Here is an 18,808-nt window from a genome sequence, read left to right as displayed (position 1 = left end):
ATTGTGTTCTGAAGCAATAGTCAAAAGGCTTTGTGGAGTAAGGGGGACTAGAGCTGGGTTTTGAGGGTTAGTTAGGACTTGGATGGATGGAAAAGAGAGTATACCAAGTTAGAAGAACCTTAGGCATGTGAACAGGACTACGAAGATGGATAATATAGATCATCCAGAATAAGGCTGAGAATTAATATTGGTGATTAGTGGGGACATAAGATGGGATAAGTATTTTAAAAGTCAAAATAGTGAAAGGGAATAAAGGGGAAAGGAGAAAAAATGAGTGGGAAATATCAGAAAGGGAGACAGAACATGAGAGACTCTTAAGTCTGGGAAATGAACTAGGGGGGGTGGAAGGGGAGGTGGGCGGGGGGTGGGGGTGACTGGGTGACAGGCACTGAGGGGGGCACTTGATGGGATGAGCACTGGGTGTTATTCTATATGTTGGCAAATTGAACACCAATAAAAATAAATTTATATAAAAATAAATATATAAAAAAATAAAAGTCAAGCAGAAGAACTGGTATTTAATATGTCAGGAAACAGAGAGCTATTCCATGTTCTTACACAGGGATATGAGTTGATCTAGATGTAATGTACAACAGGGTTAGATGGAAGAAAGGAAGCTTGTTAGGAGACTATGGCATGAATGCAGATATGAGGTGAAGGCAACTAGCTTTCACAAGAAAGGCAGGCATGATAATGAATGTTTAATAATTTTTAAAGATTATTTATTTATTTGAGAGAGAGAGAGAGAGACCGCACAATTGGGGGGAGGGGCAGAGGGAAAAACAGGCTCCCTGATCCGCAGGGAGCCTGACTTGGGGCTCAATCCTAGGACCTTATGCGGTGCTTGATCCCAGGACCCTGGGATCACGACCTGAGCCAAAGGCAGAGGCTTAACCAACTGAGCCACCCAGACCCCCCAAAAGTTTAATAGTTTTAACCAGAGTTACCTAGAGTGAATTGCTTCAATTTCCTCCTGTATAAAGTGAAGAAGCTTGATTAGATGATTTCTAAATTTTTTCTAGCTTTATCTTTTTTATTTTTAATATTTTTCAAATTTAATTTTAATATTAAAAATTGAATTTAATATTTTAATTCTAATATTTTTTACTCTATGTAACTCTAGTTAAAATTATTAAACAGGGCAGCCTGGGTGGCTCAGCGGTTTAGCGATGCCTTCAGCCCGAGGTGTGATCCTGGAGACCCGGAATCGAGTCCCACATCCGGCTCCCTGCTTGGAGCCTGCTTCTCCCTCTGCCTGTGTCTCTGCCTCTCTCTCTCTCTCTCTCTCTCTGTGTGTGTGTCTGTCATGAATAAATAGATAAATAAAATCTTTAAAAAAACGATTAAACATTTTCTAAGATTACCTAGTCAAGTAATTAGTGACAAAGCAGGGACTAAAATCAAGGACTTTCAACACCTTAGTGTTTTATAAAACACTAAGCTGTGAAATATGAAATGAAATCCATGTTGGATTCCTTGTAGGGAGCAGGAGATATAGTACAGACATTCAAGTGAATGAATACTTAAGAAGTTATCAGAAGGAATGATACCTGGACCCACAGATGAGCTCTGAGACAAGAACAAAGATATCAAGATTAAAGGGTGAATGAAAGAAGAATGGTTACAAAAACAACTTGGGGATGATCAGGTGGAAGTCATATCACAGTAACCAAGAGAAAGAAGGCTTTCAAAATAAAGGATGGAATAGCAGGAATTGGATTTACTCTCCTTACTGAAACAACTAAAACAATTGGATAAAGTATATGTAAAAACAGTTCTCAAATATTAGATATTAGGTATTGAAATGCAGCAACACCTGAGAGACAGATAACAAACAAAGGGAGCTCTATGATTGCCCCCAGATTAATGTCTCTAGAGTGTTTCTTTTTTAAGATTTTATTTATTTATTTATTTATTTATTTATTTATTTATTTATTTATTTATTTATTTATGAGAGCACACATAGAGAGAGGCAGAGACATAGGCAGAGGGAGAAGCAGGCTCCCTGCAAGGAGCCTGATGTGGGACTCGATCCCAGAACCCTGGGATCACCATCTGGAGCCAAAAGCAGATGCTCAACCACTTAGTCACCCAGCGCCCCTCTCTGGAGTGTTTCTAAGCCATGGTACAAAGTGCAGGAACCCAGGAAAACTTGGTCACCTCCTGGATTTGAAGAGACAGAGCTGTGGATCTGGGGACACCAAAGCAGCTTCAGTTTTCAGGACAGAATACCAAAAAGGAGAGTTCTACATGAAAAGAGAATCATGCTGATTTGTAGAGGGTCTCCTCAAATATTCAGCTGAGTGCTAATCAACATATGTATGTGCTGTACCACCTGAAGTGATTAGACATGAGCCCTCAATGCTCACACAGGCTGGGAATAGTGCCTGTTCCCACTAGTCAGACTGTAAAAACTCAGTATTCACAGATCACTGGATAGAGTACACTGAAAAGTTTCACCTCAAAAATAAAAATAATTAGTCCTAGACTAAGCACCACCACAATACCACCTATCAAATCTTCAAAGCAAACCCAAAGGGATTATTATGTTTTGAAGTACATGTCCCAGAAAAAAAGCTCAAGAATATTTATAGGAATACAAAAATATCCAGCACCCATCAAAGTAAAATTTATAATATCTGTCTTCCAAACAAAAATTACCAGTCATGCAAAGAAGCAGTTAAATATAACCCTTAATGAGGAGGGGGAAATCAATTAATCAAGATTACCACAGAAAGAATACAGATAACAAAATTAGCAGACAAGGACATTTAAAGTTACATAATTTTATTCCATATGTTTAAGAAATGAAAAATGAAACACATTAAGAAGACATAAAAATAAGAAAGAATAAAATGAAGTTCTAGATGTGAAAAGTACAATGTCTAAGGAAAAAAAACACTGGATAGGATTAATGGCAGAGTAGACATTACAAAGAAAAAGATTAACCAACTTGAATACAATATAATAGAAATAATAAAAGATGAAACATAAATAGAAAAAATACTGGAGAGACGACTGGGTGGCTCATCAGTTGAGCATCTGCCTTCAGCTTAGGGTGTGATCTTGGAGTCCCAGGATCGAGCCCCCCATCTGTCCTGCATGGAGCTCCCTGCATGGAGCCTGCTTCTCCCTCTGTCTGTGTCTCTGCCTCTCTCTCTCTCTCTCTCTCTCATGAATAAATAAATAAAATCTTTTAAAAAATATACTGGAAAAAAATAGAATGTCAGAGACAGTTGTGGGATAACTTCAAATATTTTGATATAAGTGTAATTGGTCCTTGAAGGAGAAGAGAAAGGGGATGAACAGAAAATATATTTGAAAAAATATTGGCCAAATTTTTCCAAATTTGATGAAAACAATAAATTCACAATTCTAAGAAGATCAAAACCCCTAAAAAGAATAATATGAAGACAACTATAGCAAGGAATGTCAGAATTAACCTGCTTAAAAAAGCATAAAGATAAAACCTTACAAGTGGAAAAATAAGGAACACATCACCTATAGAAGAACAAAGATGAGAAGGAGAGAAGATATCAAATCAAAAGAACAACAAAAGAAGAACACAGTGGAGTAAAATGTTTCTAGTATTAGGAAAAAATACTGTCAAACTAAACTACTTTACCAAAGGAAAATATCCTTTAAAAACAAAGGAGAAACTGAGACTTTCAAATATGCAAAAGCCGAAATAATTAATATCCAACAGAACCATATCACAAGAAATGCAAGTTAGTCTTTGTGCAGGAGAAAATGATACTAGACAAAAATATAAATTTACTCAAATTAATGAAGAGCTTCAGGAATAGTAACAACATGAATAAATACAAAGACTTTTCCTTACAATTTAAAGCACGTTTAAGCACAAGCAACTGTTTGAAGTAAAAATAAAAACATGTGTTTTGGAGTTTATAACATATGTAGAAGAAGTAAGATGTATGACAAAAATAGCACAAAGATTGAGGAGGAAAAAATAAAAGGATACTGTTGTAATATTTCTATACTATGTGTGAAGTGGTATACAGCACTTAAAGAGGGACTGATAAGTTAAGATATATATTATAAACTGTAAACCACACAACAAAGGGCTATAGTTAATAAGATAAAAAGGATATGAAACAGAATCATGAAAATTATCCGATTCAAAAGAAGGCAGAAAAAGTGGAAAATAGATGGAGAAAATAGAAAATAAACAGATAATAGATTAAAACTCAAACATAAAAATAATAATATTAGATGTAAGGTCTAAACACCCAGACTAAAAAGCACAGATTATCAGATTTGATTTTAAAAGGCAAAATTCAACTATGTGTTGCCTACAATAAACCCACTTTAAGTATAAATACATAAAAGTAAAAGTAAAAAATAAAAGTATGGGAATAGATAGAATATGCAACACTAATCAAAAGAAAGCTGGGGTGACTATATCAAACAGTATATTTTAGTACAGAGAATATAATCTGCAATAAAGAGTCTAACTTAATCATGATAAGGGGTCAATGCATCAATAGGACGTAAGAATCCTAAATGTTTATGCTTCCAGTAACAGAGCTTCACAATACAAAAAGAAAAACTGATAGCTCTACAGGTAGAACAAAACAAATCCACAGTTAGAGCCAGAGGTTTAAAAACCCTTTCATAAATAACTGATAGAAGAATTAAACAGAAAATCAGTAAGGATACAGAAGACTTGAATTATACTATTAACCAACTTTGCTAAATTAGCATTTATGAAAGACCCAACAGCAGTAGGATACACATCCTTTCTGAGTGTTCATGGAATATTTACCAAAATATCCTGTATTCTGAACCATAAAATGAGCTTCAAACATTTTAAAGGATTGAAGCCATACAAAGTATGCAGTATGACCATAGTGTAACTAAACTAAAGACCAATAACAGAAAGATCTCTGGGAATCTGCAAATATTTGGAAACTAAATTTAAAAATTCTTCTTTTTTAAAAAAAATTATTTATGGGGTGCCTGGTGGTTCAATGGGTTAAGCCTCTACCTTTGGCTCAGGTTGTGATCCCGGGGTTTTAGGATCGAGCCCTGCATCAGGCTCCCTGCTCAGCAGAGAGCCTGCTTCTCCCTATCCCCATCCCCCTGCTTGTGCTCTCTCTAGATCTCTTTTAAAAATAATAATAAAATAATAAATTTGAGGGAGAGAGAAAGAGCACATGAGCAGGGAGAGGGGCAGAGGGAGAGAATCTCCAGCACACTCCCTGCTGAGCACAGAGCCAAATGTGGGGCTTGATCTCACAATCCCAAGATCATGACTTGAGCCAAAACCAAGAGTCGGACACTTAACCAACTGAGTCACCTAGATGCACCTAAATTTAAAAACTAAATTTAAAAACTCTAAAAAAAATCATGAGTCAAAGAAAAAATGAAAATAGAAAGTATTTTGAGCTGAATGAAAATGAAGATGCACTGTATTAAAATTCAGGGATATAGCTAAAGTAGTACCTAGAAAAAATTCATAGCATTAAAATGTTTATATTAAAAAAAAGAAAGGAGTCAAATCAATAACCTCAGCTTATACCATGTGATTTCACTTTTATGTAGAATCTAAAACATAAAAGAAATGAATAAACAAATAAAAAGTAGAATCAGACCTATAAATACAGAGAAAAAACTAATGGTTGCCAGAGGTGAGGGATGTAGGAGAAGGGAAAATGGGTGACGGGGAGTGAGAGACACAGGTTTCCTGTTATGGAAGTCAGGGGAATAAAAGGTACAGCATAGGGAATATAGTCAATGATATTATAATAGCATTGAATGGAGACAGATGCTCACTACAATTGTGGTGAGCATCGTATAACATATAGAGTTCTTGAATCACTATGTTATACACCTGAAACTAGTGTAACATTGTGTGTCAGCTATACTAAAATAAGACATACATATATACATAAGCACTAGTAAAAGAGCAAATGGAACCCTAAGACATGAAGAAAAGAAATAATAGAGACCAGAGCAGAAATCAATTAAATAGAAAACAGGAAAGACAATATTTGTAAAGCCAAAAGCTGGCTCATTGTAAATGTAAATAAAATAACAAACCTTTAGCCAGACTCTTGAGAATTTTAGATAAAATGAGGGAGGGAGAGAAAAAGGAAGGGAAGGAGGGAGAGAACACATAATATCGGGAATGAAAGGTGACATCACTAAAGATTCTATAAATATTTAAAAATAATAAGGGAATATAATGAACAATTTAAGCCAAGAAATTCAACAATTTAGATGAAATGGGCAAATTCCTTGAAGGAAAGGAACTGCTAAGGTTCAATCAAGAAGACATAGAAAATCTGAATGGCCCTACATCGTTAAATACATTATAAAATCTTCCCTCAAAGCAATCTCCTGGTCCATATGGTTTCAGTGGGGAATTCTGCCAAATATTTAAAGAAGAAATAATACTTATTTTACAAAAACTTCTCTAGAAATTTTAAGAAGGATTATTCTCTAATTAAAAACAAAGGCATTGCAAAAAGAACAATACAGACAACACTCTCACGAACACAGATGCAAAAGATTCCTAAAATTTTAGCTAATCTGATACAACCATATATAAAAGGGACAATACAATGTTACTAAAGGGGTTTGTCCCAGGAATAAAAGATTGGTATAATATTCCAAAAGTAAACAATACAATTCATCATCTTATCAAATTAAAAAGAGCAAAACTACATGACCATCTCAAAAGATATAGAAGAAGTATTTGATAAAATCCAACATCCACTTCTAATAAAAAGTTCTAAGCAAACTAGGAATTGAAGGAAATTTCCTCAACCTAAAAATGAGCATCTACATAGAAACTATAGCTAACATCATACTTTGGCAAAAGACTAAATGATTTACCCCCTAAGAGTACCCTAACAAGGGAAGGATATCCACTCTCACCACTCCTATTCAGCATCATATGGGAATACCTAGTGTGCAATGGGGGGGAGTGAGGAATGAATAAATTACCTGGATTAGAAAGAAAGAAAGAAAGAAAGAAAGAAAGAAAGAAAGAAAGAAAGAGAAAGAAAAAGAAAGAAAGAAAGAAATCTGTTCCTATTAGCAGAAAATATGGGGCAGCCCCAGTGGCTCAGCAGTTTATTGCCACCTTCGGCCCAGGGTGTGATCCTGGAGACCCCGGATTGAGTCCCACCTCAGGTTCCCTGCACAGAGCCTGCTTCTCCCTCTGCCTGTGTCTCTGCCTCTGTGTGTGTGTGTGTGTGTGTGTGTGCATCAAATAAATAAATAAATAAATAAATAGAAAATATTATTTCTCATGTAAAATAATCCTAAGGAATCTATAAAAACCTACTCTAAATAGGTGAATTTAGTGAAGTTATAGGATATACAGTCAATAATACAAAATTCATGGAAAACTTAAGTATAAACTTCCCCAAATATATGCAAGATCTGTAGGCTGAAAACTATAAAATACTAACCAAAAATTTCAATGAAGATTTAAATAAATGGAGACATATACTAGTGTTTTCATGGATTGGAAGACTCAATACTTTTAAGACGTCAATTCTTCCCTAATTGATCTATAAATTCAAGTTGGTTTGGATCAAACTTTATTTTTATACCCCTCCCATCCCCACCTCTCCACCATGACTATGAATATGTGGTAGCTTGTGTGAATAGCTACCATATTCCACCATGAATATGTGGTAGCTTGTGTGAATAGCCAAATTAGAATTAGACAGTTAAATTACTCCATTGCAAAAAATCATGTTACATGGAAGGCTATAGGAACTACAATAGCCAAAACAATTTTGAAAAAGAATAAAGTATAAGGAATCAGTCTATCTAATTGCAGGACTTACTATCTAGCTACAATAATCAGGACTGTGGGGTATTTATAGAGGAATAGACACATAGATCACATAGATACAACAGAGCATCTAGAAACAGGTCTACATATATATGGTCAATCAGTTTGGACAAAAATCCAAAGGCAAACTAATGGAGAACTAATGGTCTTCTCAACAAATGTTGCTGAAATTATTGAATTCAAGTCATACAAAATATGATTGTAAAACAAACAAAAAACCTTTTATCATAACTTGAATCTTATATAATGGCTAATTTAAATGGATCAGAGACCTAAATGTAAAATCTAAAACTATAAAAACTTCTAGAAGAAAACAGGATCAAATCCTGGGGATCATGTATTAGACAAAGATTTCTTAGTTATATACCAAGTGCATTATTTAAAAAAATAGATAAATTATACTTCATCAAATTTGAAAATGTCTGTACTGTGAAAGACGCTTTAAAAAATGAAATGTTACAGACTGGGAAAAAAATATTTGCAAAACACATTCCTGCATATATGACAAAGAAGACTTGTTCTCAGAATAAATAAAAACTGTCAAAACTCCATAATAAGAAAACAAATAATCCAGTTAAAAAAGGGAGGGGAGACAAAAGATTTGAAAGGCTACTTGCCAAAGGAGATATATGAATGGTAAATAAGCACATGAAAAGGTAATAACATCATTCGTCATTAAGGAAATGCAAATTAAGCCTGTAATGAGATAATATGTATATTAGAATAGATAAAATAAAAAATACTGACAATACCAAGTGCTGACAAAGATGCAGAGCAACTAGAACTCTCATACACTGATGGTGGGGATGGAAACTGTTTCAGCCACAATGAATTAGTTTGGATGTTTCTTATAAAGTTTATCATATCCTACTGCATGACCCAGCAATCTCACTTCAAAGTATTCATGCAAGTGACATAAAAACTTATGTCTATATAAGAATATTTATAGTGCTTTTACTAATAACCACCCAAAACTCATAATCCAAACTTCTTTCAGTGACCACCTGGATAAACAAACTGTGGTTTATCCTTACAATGAAATACTAGTCTGGGATAAGAAGCAAAAACTATGTATGAATCTTGAATCCACTGTACTTCGTGAAAGAAGTAAGGCTCAAATGACTACATACTATATGATTCAGTTTATATGACATTCTAAAAAAAGTGAGCATACAGGGACCAAGAATAGATCAATGATTTCCAGAGGTTGGGATTCGCTGAGGAGTTTAGTACAAAGATGAGCATGAAGAAATTTTTTTTTCAGGGGATAGAATTGTTTTATATTTTGACTGATGATGGTTACTGGACAGCATGCTTTTGTCATAAATGATAGAATGTATTCCAAAAGAATAAAATTTACTGTATGTAAATTAAAAGCTAGAATAGAAATAAACATCTCTCTACTAAAAAAATCAGTCGCATTAACGTTGTATATAAAGGAAAAAGATCTTATGATCATATCAATAAGTGCATTAAAAGTGATAAAAGTCAACATCTCAGAAACAAAAAGAATTGTTAGAAAACTGAAAGTAAAATGAAATGTTCTTATTCTGATTTAAATATATGCAAATTTGATTAAAATATATGCAAAACATGTACAGCAAGCATTATACCGAATGGTTACATGTTATAGCTTTCCTTCTGAGATTCAAAATAAGACAAAGATGCTTGCTATTATTACCCCTATTAAACATTGTATTTGGATGTCCTATGCAGTGTAATTAGGAAGGATAAGATATAAAAAGCAGAAGAATTGAAAAGGAACACATAAAAATGTCATTAATCATGAACTATATGTATGTAGAAAATAGAAAAAACAGCTCTAGAGAAACTACTAAAATTAATAAGTGAATTTGGCAAGGCTGATAGATACAATGTCAATATACAAAAGTGAAATGCACTTATTTATACCAGTAACCAACATCTGTAAAATAAAAAAAAAATATTTTTACATAATATCTTAGATCAGTTTCCCTGATCAGCATTTGTGAGAGGGCCTTCATTCTATTTTGGCACGTGCCTCCATCTCTGCCACCTTGGATATTCTACTTATGTTCTCATGTGCTAGCACTGGAGTTGTCGATGATAGAGGTTAGGCAATGTAAGCTGGCCAAATAATTCTGTTGACTTGGTTGTTAGTGCCTCTTCCATGTCAGATGATTCTGATGGGCTTTAACATGTGATTTAAAGATCTTCATACTTAGGTGTCTCATTCTATAGGTCTATCCCCACTCCCTAAGTCTATCACATGCCTCTTTCCCAGACTTTCTTGTCCCTGATCTTTCAATCTTTTACTGTCATAAGTTCTTAAATATTCTTGATTTAGACCACTTATTTTTCCACACAAAGTAAATGACCAAGTTTTCCACCTAAAAATCTGTCCATTGGGAGAATCTCCCCTCCAATCTCTCTTTCAGACAGAATGTATGACTCCTCGTGTTTAGGCTCAGTGTCTTTCTGAGTGGGGTTGTACTGCAGAAGTCCACTTTTGGTTTTGCACCTACATAGTGAACTGACATGATTGCAAACCAGGCTTGGTCTTCTTCCCCATCAATAAGCCAGTCATAAGAGATACCCCTGTACCACAACTATCACTTGTATGGCATAAGTGTGAGCTAAGCGAAAGATACAAATACAATAGTGATGGATGACATGAAAATCTGGTCCATCTACTCATGCAACCTTCTTGTGCCATTTGGCCTTGCTCATGACCGATCCCAAATATACCACTTCCATCTTTCAGTGAACTGCTGCTAGCTCCATTAAATCTTATAACTCAGTCTACAATCTCTTACAGCCCAACTCATGATGGATAGTTCTGGCCACATAGCCACTTCATGTTCCATGGTAAGATGGAAGTTTCAACTCTACTATGGTTTAATAGCATGTTAGGGACTGGTTTTCAAATGGTATGTAACTTTCCATTGAAAGTGGTTTGGCTTTGCTTCAGAACATATCGGTCTATACTGTGATTCTCCTATTGAAATTTGTGATAAATTCCACATGGCATCTTTTTCTATCCCAATACCTTGAATACCATAGGGTTTGCTGGGTCATATGACCCAAGAAACAGGGCTACTTACATGGCAGCCTAGACCTATAGAACTTTTTCCTGATTTGGCGCCTACCTACAGCTGGCAGACTTTCATGTCATCAGGTAATGTATTGAAATAGTATTTAAAAATGTGGAATATGCTACCTCCAGCATCTCTATCAAATATTACTCTCTCTTTTAGTGGTGAGAAGTATGATTAGTTATCCTTTGCTTTGAAGGGGTATTCTGGAATACTCCAGATCATCCAAAAAATTTTAATAATGTCATGAGCTTCTGAATCTTTATAAGCTATATCTCCTACCTTGTGATGCTCATATTTCTTACTAATGCCTTCAATTACATATTTTTCATCTTGTCTGGCTCACATAACATTTCTGATATAATGCACCAGTGTGATGCTATGTAGAATATTTAGGAAATTAAGAATTCTTGGAGCTATTTAATGAGAATAGTTGAATCAATAGTGCTGGTGGCAAGAATATATATGTAGTGTGTTATGTGCTCCAAGTAAATGCAAACTGCTTCTGATCCTCATTATTAATAGGGATGGCAAAGAACTCATCTACCAGATCAATGACCATATACCAAGTATGTGGGGCCTTGTTAGTCAGCTCTAGCAAAGATAAAACTTTTGTTGCAGCAGTTGCTATTGAGTCTTATTTGCTTGAATCCACTGTTATCCTGCACTAAATGTATAGTGTTTCTAAGAGCAGACTGGTGAATAATTAAATGGAGATATAATGAGGACCACTGGCCTTAAGATTTTTAAGGAGGGCACTAATCAATGCCATATTACTTGGGTTGTAATATTACTTTTTTATTTACAATTTTAGCCTAGGGCTTGGTGGATGGAAGTTTGAGAGGCTTCCACTGGGCCTTCCCCTATTAAGATAGCTCTTATCCTGCAGGCATAATAACTAGAGCAGGATTCTGACAGCTATACATTCCAATTAGACATTTGAAGACTTAGGAAATAACTATGCTTTTGGACTATGGATTCCCTATAAATTGGTTTGGGGTTAGGACTCCATTTATCCCATACTTCCCCATTCAGAAGGGGCAGTCAGTGATGATGACTCCAGTCCTTGAATATTAATGTCAATTCAGATTCAACAGTTCTAGAAATATTTGGGTATTCCCTTTTCTCCAATGTATAGTTATCTGAGTAAATGGCCATAGGTAACTTTAGGGCAGGGTTTCTCAACCTTATACTACGAGATTTGGGGCTGGATAATTCTTTGTTGTGCATCATGTCCTGTGCATCATAAGATGTTTGGCAGAATTCTTGGCTTCTACTCAATACATGACAGTAGTATTCCCCCAAACACAACAATCAAAAATATCTCCAAGCATTGCCAAATATATCTTGGAGGGCAAAAATTACTCCTAGTTGAGTCAATGCTATAGGGAAAGACTGAGGAAACATACTATATATATTTGCTGTGGTGTTGCAAGTATTTGAGGCCTAAAAACTGATTCATGTACGGTCTTGAAATTGGGCAAGGGATTGTGATTGTGTGTGGCTGTCCTTAGCCTCTTGATTGTCCATATTTAATTTCTCTTGATTATATAAGTCTGAGGTTAGCAATTTTTTTCAAGTATTTTAAACTTGCAAGTCATTTGATCCCTGTCACTACTACCCAGTTCTGTTACTGTAGTGTGAAAGTAACCATAAACAATATAAAAACAGGGATCCCTGGGTGGCGCAGCGGTTTGGCGCCTGCCTTTGGCCCAGGGTGCGATCCGGGAGACCCTGGATCGAGTCCAACGTCGGGCTCCCGGTGCATGGAGCCTGCTTCTCCCTCTGCCTGTGTCTCTGCCTCTCTCTCTCTGTGTGTGTGACTATCATAAATAAATGTAAAAAAAACAATATAAAAATAAATAGGCATGGCGGTAAACCAATAAAAATGTTATTTATAAAAAATAGACTATTAGTCCATGGGTTGTAGTTTACTGACTTATTGTATAGATTGGGGATTACCTTTTTTTCTTTTTTTGCCACCAATTTGTCTTGCCTTGAGGGATGCAATGTGCTATTTGCCATTATTTGTCTCTGATAGTAAAGCACCATCAGCTGACTTCCATTATTTCAGGATTATCTCCTCCCTATGGCAATCAGTGACCTTAGTTTTGTAATAGCATTTTCCGCCATCATCCTCAACCTAAACACAGCCCCTTCTAAGCTTTTCTTTTCTTTTTTTGTATTTATTCATGAAAGACAGAGAGAGGCAGAGATATAGGCAGAGGGAGAAGCAGGCTCCCTGCAGAAATCCTGATGTGGGACTCCATCCTAGAACTTCCGGATCACAACCTGAGCCAAAGGCAGACACTCAACCACTGAGCCACCCAGGTGCCCCCCTTCTAAGCTTTTCAACAATGCCACTCCACCTCCTTACCAGCACATTCCTTACTGCCTTGAGTGCCTCTGAGTCCTCTCACAGAACATAATCAGTGAGTTTCCCAGCCTTATGTAGTATACCACTCAAACATATTCACTTCTCTGAGCCTTATGATCTCTTCTTTCACTGTCTCCTATGACAGTCCTGGTATGTCTACTTAACTTAGTAAAACCCATCACTTTCTCTAAGTTTGCAAGAGTCATCCTAACAGCTTCCTAGCACTGGTTCTCAAGATGCTTTTCAGGGTGGTAAAGCCTGGATCAATAGAGAATGTTTCCATACCAATATACTGTCTTTTATTCAATCTTCTATTTCCCCTTCCCCTCCACCTTGATCCAACACCTTCATGAGTCAGCCCCACACATAACTTTCCTGGCTCCTCTTTGCCAGGTCCTGTACCTGTTTGGGGATATAGTCACTTTTCCTCCTTAGCAGCTTCAGTTTATGTTGTGACTTGGCACTAGTTTCTGGTCTTGTGCCAGGATGGGAGATAGGGGTAGACTCTGAAGGATTCACATGTTGCTTTGTAAGGCAGAGTCCTCTGCATCATCTTCAAGTAAAGGAGGAATGCTAGTCTTTAACAGGGAGAAGTAGATCACTTCCACAGGCCTAAAGGGTTCAAGGGAAACTGGGGTTCTGAGGACTTTTAGTTATATGACCCTGTTGTCTCCATTGCAAATCACAGGACTTCTACATAATTAGGGATACAAATTTGACATAGAAGATTTTCTGTGGCTGAGAAATCAACCTTCTCTGGAGCACCCATATGAGCTACTCATATGGGTAAGTCCTGAGTCTGATCCTTAGTTTTTCCTTTCCTCTGCAGGAGGTAAGTGTGTTTTTGTATGCCGCCAAATATACCCTTCAACTTTCACACTTTATCTTCAATTGGTGGTTAGTCATCCTCAGCCATTCATTGTCTTTCTTCAATGCATTGATGGCATTCAGGAAGAACCATCTAATTCCATTTTCTTCATAATTAGTATTTCTCTCAAAACTCTGGAAAGCTTGATATTATACCCACCAGTAACCAATGCATTCTCTTCAACTAGAATCCCATCCTTGTTAACCACATATGAAAAATTTAACCATTTCACCACTAGTGCATGGCAAGGAGCTCTACCTGCTAGTAGTGATGGGGCTCTAACTGCCAGATGCCCAGTGGGTGATTCAGATCCAAATTTCTATTTTTAGTCCACATCCTCTGACCACCCCTGGTACCAACTGGCTTAGATAATAAGCTATGAAACAAAGATTTGTGTACTGTAAGATTATAGGAGAGTACCTTTAGGATCAACACTTGTGGAGAAATGGAAGAAGTAGAATTATGCAAAGGAAGGAGCTGAAGTTCAATGAAATAGTAACACAGCCTCATTCAAAGCCAAAGGACTCTCTGAGGTTGGAATGGCACTTCATAATTGTCTACCTTTGAGTATCATTGACAGAATAAAAACAAAATGAAAAGCTGCTAAGCTCAATTTGAATTTTGGGTAAAGAGGGGATAATTTTTAGTATAAATATGTTTAAACATTAATACAAGAATGCTTATTTATCTGAAATTCAAATTTAACTGGATGTCTGGTATTTTAACTAGCAATCCTACTGTTGTGGCAAGAGAACAAGGCCTTTTAACTTTCCTTTATCAACCAGTCACTCAGAGGAGGGTGAGAGTTATGGCTAGGGATTTCTTTTCAGCTGAGGGAAATCCTTGGGAAGACCTCAGTCCTGAAGACTCCCAGAAGCAGTTGACTGGAACATTTCTTAGTCCTGAAGGAGAAGATATGGTTAGCGCACCACAGTTTCCTCTTCACCTAGGAGTGAATCTTGCAGAAAATGTGTCTATACAGAGAACTTCAGAAAAATTTGGAGATAAAACCTACAACTTAAATTAATGAATATATACATATATATTCATTAAATGAATATAATGAAATATATGAATATATATGAATATATGAATATAATGAAAAATTTGGAGATAAAACCTACAACTTAAATAAATGAATATATATATATATATATATATATATATATATATATATATATATATATATACCATGTTTGTGGATTGGAAGGTTCATTCTATAAAAATGTCAGTCCTTCCCAAATTAATCTATAAATCAATGAAAATTCAATTCAGTATCAATTGTATATAGAAATACAAGGAATCAAGAACAACCAAGAAAATCTTAGAGAAGAACAAAATTGGATCACTTACTAATCTGATTTCAAAATTTACTATGCAACTATATTAATGAAGGCAGTGTGGTATTGACATAAAGATGACAAACAGATTAACAGAAATTTCCAGGTGCTTATAAAGAAGACTGGAGGCAGGCCAGGAGATTGAAAGAACTTCCCAGCCTTGGTGGTGCCTTGGATTAGCTGCTACTTGACAGATAGTTAAGAGTCTCAGTTGCTTCACAACATCCTTCTTTTTTATGAAGTGATGGTTAACTTGTTATTTGTGGAGCAACAAAACCTTTTTTCCTTAAGGCCCAGGCAAAATTCCATTGCTTCTGGGGTAGGAGTAGAAGAAATCTTCATCTGCCGCTGGGGGAGGGGTAGAAAACCCTCTTGCCCTCAACACATAATTGTAGTAGTATTGTAATAGCTCCAAATTGGAAACAATACTAATGTCCATCAACAGAATTGATGAATAAATTGCATTATGTTCATGAAGTAGAGTATTATATAGCAATAGAAATAAATGGATACTGCCACACTAAACAACATAGATGAATCTCTCAAAAATAACATTGAACAAAAGAAACTAGGCAAACTAGAATATATGCTGTAAAATTCAAGTTAAATGAAGTTAAAAAACAGACAAATCTATGCTATTAGAAGTCATGAGAGTATTTACCTATAGAGAAGAAGAATGGCATAGTGATTAGAAAGTTCAAGGAGCCTTCTGTAGTGCTGGAAATGTTTTTAGTTTTTGACTGCTTACATGAGTCTATTTACAAAAATTTATAAGGTGTACATTTATTGGGATGCCTGGGTGGCTCAGTGGTTGAGCATCTGCCTTTGACCCAGGGTATGATTCTGGAGTACCAGGATTGAGTCCATCAGGCTCCCTGCATGGAGCCTGCTCCTCGTTCTGCCTGTGTCTCTGCCTCTCTCTGTGTCTTTCATGAATAAATAAATAAAATCTTTTAAAAAAAAGGTGTACATTTATTGTTTGCATACTTTTTGTATTTCATGCATCAACAAAAGCAATTTATTTATAAAAATTATAAACATATTGGTTATATATGTAACTCTTTCACTTAGAGGCACCTCATCTATGGATCTGAAATTAGACAAAATTGGAGAAGAAAAAAACTCATAAAATTTAAAAGTGTGTATATAATGCTTTTTTCCCATAGGCTATGAAATAGTGCCTAAATATTTTATGCTAAATTCGATTCCTAACATAGATGGTTTCAAAGTGCCTTTTATTTATTTATTTTTTTTTCAAAGTGCCTTTAAATGGTGTGACAGATGAATAGACAGATGGACATTTGAGAATTATTATACATAGATAAGTCAATAATTGCATTTCATGGTTGAAAACGATTTGACAGAAATAGCACATATCTCAGAGGGAGAAATTAACCCTAATGAAATGACGATGATATTCTAAGGTTCAAGTTATTACATACTAGATTGTACAATTGGGGAACATTTGTCCTACTCCTATATATAAGTAGATGTTATGCTTTTAAGATTTCAGTTTAATGTACTTTATGGAAATTAACAGCAAGAAGAAGGTATGGTATTTAGCTAATAGTAAATACAGAACTTATGAAAGGCATTTCATACCAAGTTACTCTCTTTATATTACTGTCACTAGGCCCTCTGTCTAGAATATTGCATTCTTTAACAACAGAGGATGCATTACATCATAGTAATTCAGGATGGGTGAGAGGTATACCTTTTTTTGTAGAGCAGGAAAAGGACTGAAAGAAAAGGAGTAAAGGAGAACTAACACTCCAATTACAGATCTATTTTTTTAAAAAAAACTTATTTATTGTAAAGAAAGAGCAAGTAGGGGAGGAGGAGCAGAAGGAGAGGCAGAGAGAGAATCTTAAGCAGACTTTGTGCTGAGTGCCAACATGGGGCTCCATCTCACGACCCTGAGATCACAACCTGAGCCAAAACCAAGAGTTGAACACAACCAACTGAGTCACTCAAGAACTCCAACATATCTGTCTTTTAAAATAAACATAAAAATTGAGAATCTGGTAATTGATTTTCTTAAAACTGTGTCTGGGTGTCCTCTAGAAAGTCTTCATGCACCTGCAAGGTACATACACCTTGTTATAAGACTGTTATCTTAGCATGTGTGCTTCTGCATCAAGAGCCTTACTTTGTGAATTATCATTGTACCAGAGTCATAAAACTTAGAAATCAAGATTGGTTTACTCTTACTATGATGTGAAATATCTGTGAACAGTTTCAAAGGAATTAGGACCAATTCTGGGAGTAGTCCTATCTGAGAGGCAGAGCAAGGAACATAGTGACCTTGGAGCAAGGCTTCAGCCAGGTATTTGCTAATTCTCTTTTTCCTTGTTCCTCCTTTAGAAATCAATGCTCCCATCTTTGAGTCTGCCCATGGAGTTAAGAGGAGCAAGATGCCCTCAAAAGCAAGAGAAATGTCTTTTTAAATGATGATAAATACTGCACAACAGCACTGGGAGTGATTCTTCTGCCTAAAGAAACACCTACTATATGAGACTTTCAGTCTGCAAACAAGCTGAAGATAAGTGGAGCAAGGCAAATGCTTGCCCTTCTCAGAATTCCAGACAATGGTGCCTTCCTTTCCCTTGCAAAAAGCAAACCAACAGGTGGCAGTTTGCATTTCAAACTGCTTTTCAAAATATTTGCATATGAATTATACCTAGAAAAAAAATCTCTTTACCCTAGTAAGAATGGATTCGTATTGAGCTGGGATAAATAATAATTATATTAGTCTGGAGAAAAAAATATTTATAACCAAATAACCTCTTTTTTAATAAATTAATTTTTTATTGGTGTTCAATTTACCAACATACAGAATAACACCCAGTGCTCATCCCGTTGTGTCCCCCTCAGTGCCCGTCACCCATTCACCCCCACCCCCCGCCCTCCTTCCCTTCCACCACCCCTAGTTCATTTCCCAGAGTTAGGAGTCTTTATGTTCTGTCTCCCTTTCTGATATTTCCCACACATTTCTTCTCCCTTCCCTTATATTCCCTTGCACTATTATTTATATTCCCCAAATGAATGAGAACATACATTGTTTGTCCTTCTCCGATTGACTTACTTCACTCAGCATAATACCCTCCAGTTCCATCCACGTTGAAGCAAATGGTGGGTATTTGTCGTTTCTAATGGCTGAGTAATATTCCATTGTATACATAAACCACATCTTCTTTATCCATTCATCTTTCGATGGACACCGACGCTCCTTCCACAGTTTGGCTATTGTGGACATTGCTGCTAGAAACATCGGGGTGCAGGTGTCCTGGCGTTTCATTGCATCTGCATCTTTGG

Source organism: Nyctereutes procyonoides, unplaced genomic scaffold (assembly GCF_905146905.1).
Source record: "Nyctereutes procyonoides isolate TBG_1078 unplaced genomic scaffold, NYPRO_anot_genome, whole genome shotgun sequence".
Classification (NCBI taxonomy): domain Eukaryota; kingdom Metazoa; phylum Chordata; class Mammalia; order Carnivora; family Canidae; genus Nyctereutes; species Nyctereutes procyonoides.
Note: the sequence above shows the minus strand (reverse complement) of the source record.